The sequence below is a fragment of the Coenobita brevimanus genome, chromosome 104, assembly GCF_032717465.1.
Source record: "Coenobita brevimanus isolate Jiangsu-jjx chromosome 104, ASM3271746v2, whole genome shotgun sequence".
Classification (NCBI taxonomy): Eukaryota; Metazoa; Arthropoda; class Malacostraca; order Decapoda; family Coenobitidae; genus Coenobita; species Coenobita brevimanus.
The window spans coordinates 11,669,712-11,680,544 of record NC_137057.1 but is presented as its reverse complement, the minus strand read 5'-3'; the positions used below and the strand labels follow the sequence as shown (position 1 = coordinate 11,680,544).

The 10,833-nt window shown below is 40.3% G+C and overlaps 1 pseudogene; it reads right to left on the bottom strand.

The window, feature by feature from the left end:
- Positions 1 to 6,973: 6,973 nt before the first annotated feature.
- LOC145416206 (5S ribosomal RNA) lies at positions 6,974 to 7,091 on the bottom strand (annotated as a pseudogene).
- Between the last annotated feature and the right edge of the window lie 3,742 nt (positions 7,092 to 10,833).

Below are 10,833 nucleotides of genomic sequence, written 5' to 3'. Positions count from 1 at the left end.
CACCTCATGTTCTTGTTGGACTTCAAGGTAGAAAGGAAGAATATTTTAATACGTTTTTGGACGAATCAGTCTAACTGAACACAAAGATATATATATATATATATATATATATATATATATATATATATATATATATTTTATCTACCTGTCTATTGAGCTATCTTTCTCCTTACCTACCTATCTATCTGTCTATCTAGCCATCTATCTAGCTATCCATCTATCTATCTATATCTATCCTTCCATCTATCTGTTCATTTTTTATCAATCATCTTTCTATCCGCCTATCTATCTATCTGTCTGTCTGTCTGTCTGTCTTCTTCTCTGCCTATATATCTATCCATGTATCTGTCTGTTTGTCTTTATGTCTATCTCTCTGGTTATCTCTCTGTCTATCTATCTATCTCTATCTATCTTCCTATATACATATATATATACTTGTCTATATAGACACATGAATAATTACATACACGCCTACATAGAAACATTCATACATACATAAATATATACGGTAATACGCCATGAACACCACCTATAAAACCATTACACCAGTTTTCAGTGAGACAGACCTTGTATTTAATGTGAACGGTGGGCTTTAGTGCTAAAATGGTGATATCTGAAGAAGTATGACGCTTACGAAGAGTTGGGAAAAAAAAGTCATCTTGTGTCTGAGGATAATCGACATGGACTTAAGCCTTTTTTTCTGACACCGAGTTTTTTTTTTTTTTCTAAGTATTTCTGTTTCAGTAGCTTAAAAAATGAACTGTTGATAATTTCCCAAAGCTGTTAAAGAGGATTGATACTAGGGTGTTGCATTATTTATTTATTTATTTATTCATTCATTCATTTGTTTTTTTGTTTCGCACGTTCCCTTTTCACCTGACCATCAAAAATTAGAGCAGCTACAAAAAAGTAAAATCACTAGTACAATTGGTATTAGTGTCTAAGTGGTGACAAAAAATTTAGGTACTTAGTGCAGGGTAGATACTAGCACACCAGTCTGACATGAGATATCCTTAGCACATTATACTACAAACTGCAGGTATTAGTGTCCAAGGATTAGACTTGTGTATTTGATTTCCACATTAAGAAGCATTTCCTTTACGTGTCGGACTCCAGGTATAGGCTTGAGAGTCCGTCCTATGAAGCCCAGTAGTCTTATGTGCCATACAGTACACTATATGTCATCACTCCGGCACTAATACCCACCGTCCCTAATGAATACTTGCTACACCAGTCTCATTCAGGTTTGGTGAGACGATAATAGTTGTATGTGTGTGTGTGTGTGTGTGTGTGTGTGTGTGTGTGTGTGTGTGTGTGTGTGTGTGAGAGAGAGAGAGAGAGAGAGAGAGAGAGAGTGAAATTTTTTTTTTTTTTTTTTCAAATTCAGTAAAATCTGTTTTAAGAAATATAACTCTTAACTTCCGTGTTCTGATCATGATCCGAACTTGAATCCTTTCGAACAGAATGACCATCTCCTTCACAGCCGACTAACAGTGCAACACCATTGTTAATGTGATATCCACAGCACATGGTATTAAAGTGTAAGTGCTGGCATGAGAAGGTTGAGCCGCTGATATGGGAAGCTTAATCCCGAAAAATTCTGGACACTGGTAAAAGTTTCTTTCTCTGTCACATAAAGTCGATCGACTTATGAAAGAGAGAGAGAGAGAGAGAGAGAGAGAGAGAGATGAGTATAATCAAGAAGATAAAGAAACAGGTTCACTGAAGGACGGAACGAGATTGCTCCAATTATAAGTCAAATTCACCACGGCGTGCCACCTGGTCAACTTGATCATTCTTTTTCCTTTACGCTCCACCATCACTTTGCTGCCTCACCTTCAATTATCCGCAACAGTGGTACCATATTGGCCCCTGGCTCATTGAAAAAGCAGAATATGCGGTGCGTAACCATAGTTTAACGAGTGTAGGGATGAGACTGGGCAGTGAAAGAGGGATGGTTTAGAGGAGGTCAACCATTGCATATATTCTTTTTGCCTTAGCTTGGTCTCAGATGACATCTCCCCATCGTGAAGATTGAGTTGAAATCATAGATTAACTCTAGGGTATGGTGCTAGTCACGAAGTAGTGTTGTGTAAAGAATGTAGGTTGCCATCTCCCCATCTTAAAGAAAAGGTTGTAATAATAGATTACTCAGGGATATGGTGCTAGTCACGAGGTAGTACCAGAGGGAGGATGTAGCTTCGTAGCATTAGGTCACTGAACTACGTGAAATATATTGAAAAAGAGAAAAAACTGGACAAAAACAATCAAAATATTAGCCGGATATTTTTAAGTAGCCCGATCTCACCAAAATCATTAGAGGAGTAGACTGTACCATCAGTCGAGCAGGGCAGTACTCCCAACGTGGATGGAAAGCTGATGACAGGGAGAGCTGGAGCTCCCGTTTCATCAGCCCTCGGGACTAGGTCCCGACCATCCCCATTTGTTGAACATTTTCAGTGTCTCAGTAACACAGAGAGTAGGCCAGCATGCTCTCCAATACAAGTTTCTCTAACTATCTACACCAAACTACATGCACAACACACTTCACTTCCTTTCCCAAAATTAAAAAATCATGGGAGGACTACACGTGGCCTCGGAGTCCCCAGGGGGATAAGGACCATAAATGCCCCCACCTTCCCTCCCTCTCCCGGTGACGACTCGACCTGCGTGGAACCACTGTCTGACTCTTCTTCTTCATTTCTGCAACATTCGCGGCCTTACCTCTAACTTTCGCTCTGTTGAGCACCACCTCTTCTTCTCTAAACTTCACCTTCTTTTTCTAACTGAGACTCAGCTGTCTGAGGCAACTGACAGCAAACCCTTTTCTGTATCCTCCTACTTTCTCTTTACTCATTTCAAAGCCAAAGATGGATGTTGCGTATATGTACGCAACGACCTATCTTGTTCTCGTGTTCCTGAACTTGATTCTTCTGAATTCTCTACACTCTGGCTTCAGCTTTCCTGTCATTCTCTAACAAATATATCTGCTCTGTTTACTTATCTCCTAATTCTACTGACTATCAAAAATTCTTTAACTATCTTACTTCTATGATGGAACACATTCTATCCATTTCTACTTTCTCTGAAATCTCCATTCTAGGAGATTTCAATGTTCACCACCACCGTTGGCTCTCCTCTCCTTTCACTGATCCACCTGGTGAAGAAGCCTACACCTTTTCTATCCTTAATGACCTAGAGCAGCTTGTACAGCACCCTACCCGTATCCCTGACCGCCTTGGAAAGAGCTCCAACATACTTGACCTCTTCCTTACTACTAATCCTTCTGCTTACACTGTTAATCTTTTCTCTTCGTTGGGCTCCTCCTATCACAACCTTATCACCTTAACCTGTCATATCGCTCTGGTACGGCCTGTGGGCCCTCCAAATAAATGTTGTCTTTGGCACTTTGGAGCGACGGATTGGGAGGCCCTCAGGCAGTACTTCTTTGATTTTATTTGCAATGATTATTGCTTCCATGGCTGGGAGCCATCCGAGTGTGCCTTGATCATTACGAAGGTTATGCTCTCGGGCATGGAAGTGTACATTCCATTCTCATATCCTCTGACTAATGCAAGAAAGCCTTGGTTTAATCACGCTTGTTCTAATTCTGTCCACAACAAGGAGAGGGCCTATAAAAGGTACCAGAGCCAACCCACCCCTGAATCACATCTTTTATACATTTCTGTCCGGAATTGTGTTAAGTCTGTTATTCACTCTGCTGAAAATAATTTCATCCGTACTAATTGCTCTCAACTCTCCAACTCGAATTCTTCCTGCTCCTTCTGGCACCTTGCCAAAAACCTTTCTAACAACTTTACCTCATCATCCTTCCCTCCTCTTTTCTACTCTGATGGATCTGTAGCTATTTCTTCAACTGATGAAGCATATCTCTTTGCTCAGACTTTCTCCTCCAGTTCCACTTTAGACGATCTGGTGCTGTTCCTCCATCACTTCTCCCCTCTGACTTCCTCATGGCTGACATTAAAATTTCTTCAGCTGATGTATTTTCTGCCATTGCTGGCCTCAGTACAAATAAGGCATATGGGCCTGATCGAGTCCATTCTGTTGTTCTCAAGACCTGTGCTTCTGTGCTTACACCCTGCATAGGCAAGCTCTTTCGCCTTTGTTTATCAACTCGTACCTTTCCTTCTTGCTTGAAGTTTGCTCTCATTCAGCGAGTCCCAAAGAAGGATGATCATTCCCAGCCCTCTAACTATCGTCCAATTGCTTTAACATCCTGTATCTCAAAAGTTTCGAGTGAATTCTTAACAGAAAAATTTTAAAGCATCTTTCCTATCACAACTTTCTTTCTGATCGTCAGTATCGGTTCCGTCAGGGACGCTCCACTGGCGATCTTCTCATCTACCTTTCAGACTCCTAGTTATCCTTCTTTCGGGACTTTGGCGATAGGTTTGCCATTGCACTTGACATCTCTGCTTTCGATCGAGTCTGACATAAATCTTTAATTACCAAACTGCCCTCTTACGGTTTCTATCCTTCTATCTGTGCCTTCATTGCTAACTTCCTTTCTGGTCGTTCTATAGCCCCTGTTGTGGACGGCCTTCATTCTTCTCCTAGATCTGTCAACAGTGGTGTTCCTCAGGGCTCTGTCCTATCACCAACTCTCTTCCTTTTATTCATCAATGACCTCCTAAGCTGTACATCTAACCCTATCCACTCTTATGCTGATGACTCCACCCTTCACCTTTCCATTCGGTTCCAGCAACATCCATCTCAGCAGTTACTTCAACAAACAAGGGATGAGGCTATGGAACACCTAATGTCTGACTTGGCTCATATCTCTGACTGGGGTAAAAATAATCTGGTTGTTTTTAATGCATCAAAAACTCAGTTTTTATCCCTATCAACCCGACAAAATCTTCCATTGGTATACCCACTAATGTTTAATAATATTCAGCTTAATCCTGCAGCATCCTTGAACATGCTTCGGGTTTCATTTTCTCGGGACTTATCTTGGAATGATCATATTACATCTCTTGTAAAATCTGCTTCCAAGAGATTAGGTGTGCTAAGCCAACTCCATTCCTTCTTGACCCCTGCACAGTTGTTGACTCTATACAGGGGTTTTATCCGGCCCTATGTGGAGTAAAACTCTCATGTGTGGGGAGGCTCCCCACATACAGCTCTTCTCAATTTAGTGGAGTCAAAGGCTTTTCGTCTCAATAACTCTCCTCCTCTTACTGACTCCCTTCAACCTCTGTCTCTTCGTCACACTGTTGCATCTTTATCTCTTTTCTATCGCTACTTCAATGGTCACTGCTTCTTTGAACTGTCTGCATGCATTCCTCCAAATCTACGATGGGCACTTAGCACCCGTCTAGCAGCAGACTCTCATTCCTTTTCTGTCCAACTCTCTAATGCAAGAGTTAACCGTTACTCTCGGTCCTTCATTTATGCAACAGGTCAACTCTGGAACTGTCTCCCTCTGTCTGTAATTCCTGCTTCCTATGATCTCCAGTCTTTCAAACACAGTGTGTCCAGGCATCTCGAAATGCTCGGATCTTGAATTTGGCTCTCTCTTGTATTTTTTCTCTTGGAAGGAACAACAATGGGGTGCTTTTAAAGCTAGATGTAACCACCCTTGGGACAAACACATCCCCACGCTGTTTAAAAAAAATATTTTATATCTACACTGTTGCGTGAAACTGTGAATCATAGTAATGTCATATACCGTAGTATAAATAATACAAATAGAACACGTATATACAACGTAGAGTGAATTGTTTATATTTATCATAAACAGATTTTAAAATATCACTGATGGCATGTGATGGCAACCCGCCATTTCAGTGGTCCTATATTATTTAATTTCTGGTACAATTAGGGCAGGTTAGGTTCTTAATACATTGTTTGTTCAGACTGTAAATTACGCCTAGTGGGTATCTTGACTCTTTCAGTTTCCATGTGGGCAGAAATTTAATGTTGAGTAAATACTGGGACTCAATATTTTGCTCACTCCCTTCACGCATGCGCACAAGATAGTTCAGTGTTTAATTTTTTTCACGAGAGATTTGTTTTCAAAGCAAATGCACGAGGACTAATGCTTAAAATAATACACTTTAGACTAGTTGTACAAGTGGTCTGGTTAGGTTAGCTAAAATAAGATACTCTAATTACTTTGGAAGGTCTGAGGGGGCAACACCACGGCCTTCTCAAACCGTGGCAACACGGGTCTTGTGGTGTGCATGGATGAAGAGACTGAGCAAAATGTTGAGTCCCTGTATTTACTCAACATTAAATTTCTGCTCACATAGAGACTGAATAAGTGAAGATACCCACTGGGCGTAATTTACTGTCTGAACAAACAATGTATTAAGAACCTAACTTGCACTAAATGTAGCAGAAATTAAATAATATAGGACGACTGAAATGGCGGGTTGCCATCACATGCCATCAGTGATATCTTAATTTCCGTTTATGATAAATATAAACAATTCATGCTACGTTATATATACGTGTTCTATTTGTATTATTTATATTACGGTATATGGCATTGCCATGATTCACAGTTTCACACAACAGTGTAGATGTTTAACAAAGAAAAATATGCTTTTTAAACAGTGCGGGAACTGTGTTTGTCCCAATGGTAGTGACATCTACTGGAATACTAAGCTTTTCAGAAGCACCCCATTGCAGGCTCGCGGCCTTTGGTTCCTTCTTTCTTGCATTAAATAAATAAAAATCAGCACACATGAATCGTTATTGAAGTGGTAACTAACCGTATGAAGTGTTCAGAGGTGCTAGACACGTTACGCCCGAACTTTGACCCCTGTCCGTGACCTTGACCTTTGATCTGAGCCATAATCAAGACTTAATTTCCCAGACTCATTCATTCATTCATTCATTGCCAGACGCCATGTATCCCAAACGGGGTGGCCAAGGGCTTAGAGTTAATTGTTTTACAGGGAGGGGCACTAATCCTCCACCAACCCCACTTGACACGTAGGGATGCCAACAGCATCTGGTGTTCCCAGGCGATCACCCATCCAAGTACTAACCAGACCCAACGTTGCTTAACTTCGCTGATCGGACGGGAAGTGGTGTACTCAACGTGGTATGGCCCAGACTCACACACAGTATATGCCATAATGTAGATGAAAATCAAATCAGGGTTTTATGAAACAGTTCTTAATTCAGATACAAACATAGAAACACACTTGGTTACAATACCGATAGTTCATTCGGTTGAACTTGACCTAGGAATTTGTCCTTTTTCAGCCTATTTTCCGTGACCTAGTAGCAGAGAAAGATCATACTACAGTTTTATATCCTTTCATAGCACTTCTTGATGACTAGCATACTAGCCTCCTTTCATAGCACTTCTTGATGACTAGCATACTAGCCTCCTTTCATTGCACTTCTTGATGACTAGCATGTAGCCTAGTGTTAATCTGTTCTTACCACTCAGTATTTAAGTAGAGAGATGGCAATCTTAGGCCAAGTTAAAGGGAACACTGTATGGGCGGAGATTTTAGTCCTCTTGCAGCTTATTTTCCGTAGCTCAGTGGCAGAGCATGGCAACAGTATGACACTCACCTTCACCCCGCAGCATTTCTTCCCAACCAGCATCATATCCTAGTACTGATTTCTTGTTATTACCCACCTAGTGTGGCGATAGTGTAAACGCCTGCCTCTGTGTGTCTGGCAATAACCCAAATATCTCCACACCTTGTCCAAAATGTGTCTAAACTTTTAGGGCAGTATCCTAGGGTACATGGCTTATCTTTGTTAATAGTGTTTCCGAAGCTGCGATAATATGAATCCGAATGTCAGAAGATTTTGAAAAAAAAAAAAAAAAAAAACTTCTTTTTTCTTGCCATTATTCACCATTTTCTAATGTACCTTCTACGAAGAGAATGGCCATTTAAAGCGTAACTACTGGAAATTCTGCAAAAGCCTGTTATACTTCTTTGACCTTCACCAACATAATATAACCGATTTCAGGCTTCTGAATGCTAATGTGATACTTAACTTAGTATGGGTAAACAGTGAAATCCCAAGACTTTTTTGTTTTCAGTTTTGGTTAAGTTGCGATGATATGCCTCCAATTGCCAGAGGATTACTGATCTAGTTTTTAAGTGATGGTGGACGATACACATTCGTGGGAGAATGTCTTGCCTGTTATTATAGTTCAGCATTCATGAGAAAGTGAGAGAGGACAGATTTACGCCTATGTTGTTTTTACTTTATCATGGTCCAGATTTTCAACTTTCTGAAGTTTATTTCACATAGATGTTTATTTCACATAGATAAATGCTAAGAACAGAGAATGCTACAGCACCACATACTATTACATTCCACGGCACATCATCGTGACTAGCACCATAATCTTTGTTAATCTATTCCTACAATGCAGCATTCAGGACAGAAAAACTGTAATTTATGGAATAGTTAGAATAAACATGATATTGTTAAAGTAAAGAGAGTACTGTATAGCAACATATTCTGAATGCCATACCTCAGGACAAGCTTTTCATTGCTTTTGTATCTTCTGTATGTTTACACTAATGGAAGAATGTGACCTGCCATGTCTAGCTGAACCTGATCATGGGCCATTCAGTATATAAAGCTGTGTACTCCTGGTTTATACCGTTGCCAAGGTAAAAATAAATTTGGTTAAGTTGGAGAGTACACTTGATAAAATAAGTTTCCTACAGAGAGACCACGGCCTGTTTTCACTTCAGTTAAGGACGCCCCCTAACAACTTTTCCTAAGTGATTTAATTTGATTCTTATACCATACTGTCCTATGCTGTTACATAGGTGCTTCAAACATTGCCTTTACCGGCATAGGTAACGTACAAAAGATACTAACGAGCCATATCAAAAACAATTCACTAGACCAGAGGTGTTAGGAATTTTCCTTAACCGACCAGAATACGACCCCAGGAGGAATAGCAAAAGTTGACACTAAAAATATGTCCGTTTAATCTATATAAAATAGTATATACCGAATAACTTAAAGACAGAATTGTTAGTATAGTGATATCTGTGATATGGCTACTATGCCTGTCGCACATTTTAGTGTGCCTAGTATAGAAGGATACCACGCCCCTCACAAACTACTCCATAACTCTCTCTCTCTCTCTCTCTCTCTCTCTCTCTCTCTCTCTGCGCTCACGCACACACACACACACACACACACACACAACGCCTGTGGTAACTAGGTATGGTTAGCCTGCATTCCACAATACAGGGTGCATTCAGCAATCATGTAGGGAGGCCAGGTATGATCCATCATCCTCACCTGCATCAGAAGTTATAGTGGAAATTAAGGGTTTGCATTCCACGTTGCGATTTGAGGGTACTAAGAAAACGACGCCTAGGCCCGTCTTCCCGTCGCTTGACGAAGTTCCTTAACACCTTTTCCCAACCGAACTTGTTTTGCTAATTAAACCTTACTCTTCTCTCTAAATCTTTCCAATATCGCAATACTTTGCATAAATAACGTACAAAATTATAAACAACCATATTCAACAGTAAATCGCTAAGATAGCTGTGTTAGGGAGCTTCGTAAACGGACGACAATTAAAGCCTTAGTCCCAAAGCATTTTCCCTCTTATATACCAGCCAGACACATTATAGCCAACCTTTTATTTGAGCCAGATTTCATAACTTATCTCTCACCAGACTTAATCATATCTCTGCTGCTGTCCCTTCTATTTTTTCAGTATTGTGTAACTCTTTGGACAGAATAACTATTTTTTTTTTACTCTTGCTATGTGGAGACGATTTTATTCAACCTGGACAATTTTTTTTTGTTTATAGGTGGTGGTGGTGGGGGGGGGGGCAGCTGCTTTCACAAACCCCTTGACTGCAAATGAATCAATTAAGGTAAAATTAAATATCTAAGAGCACCACGGAGAAGCTAAAAAACTCTGTGACCGATTAGAAGGAATTAATCGTGACTCAGATACAAACTTTTATTTCCTCACAGGGCTTTAATTCTCACTGATATTCCAACTTAATTTACGGTTTCTCTGTGCTCGTATTGATAACATAAACACACACACACACACACACACATCATTTAATTCAAACATACTTACGATCATTCATTCTAACATATCGGGTGGTTATCTTATGTGTGCGGCTCAATCTGAACATGTAGACGTGGATTCGGTATGGGTAAGACCTGAATAAGTAATACAGGTTGGGCACTGATAACGCTGAGTGTTCGTCCCCACAACACACGGAAAATTACCTGGCGGAGTGGAAGACGAGTTATATATGGACAGCCACATACTTCTTTGGAGAGAGAGAGAGAGAGATAGAGAGAGAGAGAGAGAGATTTAATCCTCAGTCATATACGGTAACTATAAAAGGATATTAACCAACCATATAACTCCCCCCTCAAAAAAAAAAAAAAAAAAACGTTAAGGAAGAGGCGTCAGGTAACTTCCTTACCCGACGAGAATATACGTCTTGTTTTGTTACCTGGGGTCGTCTCGTACCGAAAAGGTCAGTGGTATATAAATCGCAAAGAGAAATGTGTCAGGAAACGATCTATCCTAGTACAATCGAAAGCAAAGGGCTCTCGGATTATTCTGCTGAGTCTGCTTCTCGCCTACGGCACGTCCACTGCTTTCTTCCCTGTTGTATTATATTATAATAACAATCTATGAGCAGAGAAACAATGCTAGTCTCTCTCATTTTTGGAATATTAGCTAACAGAAGGAAACAGAAAACGTAAAATATTCGACAGAGTAATATATCAAGCCTCTCTCGTCCTGGGAATAATACGAGAGGAAAGTGAGAAGTTGAAACAGTGAAATATAGAGCAACACACCATGCCTCTCTCAGGGTAGAA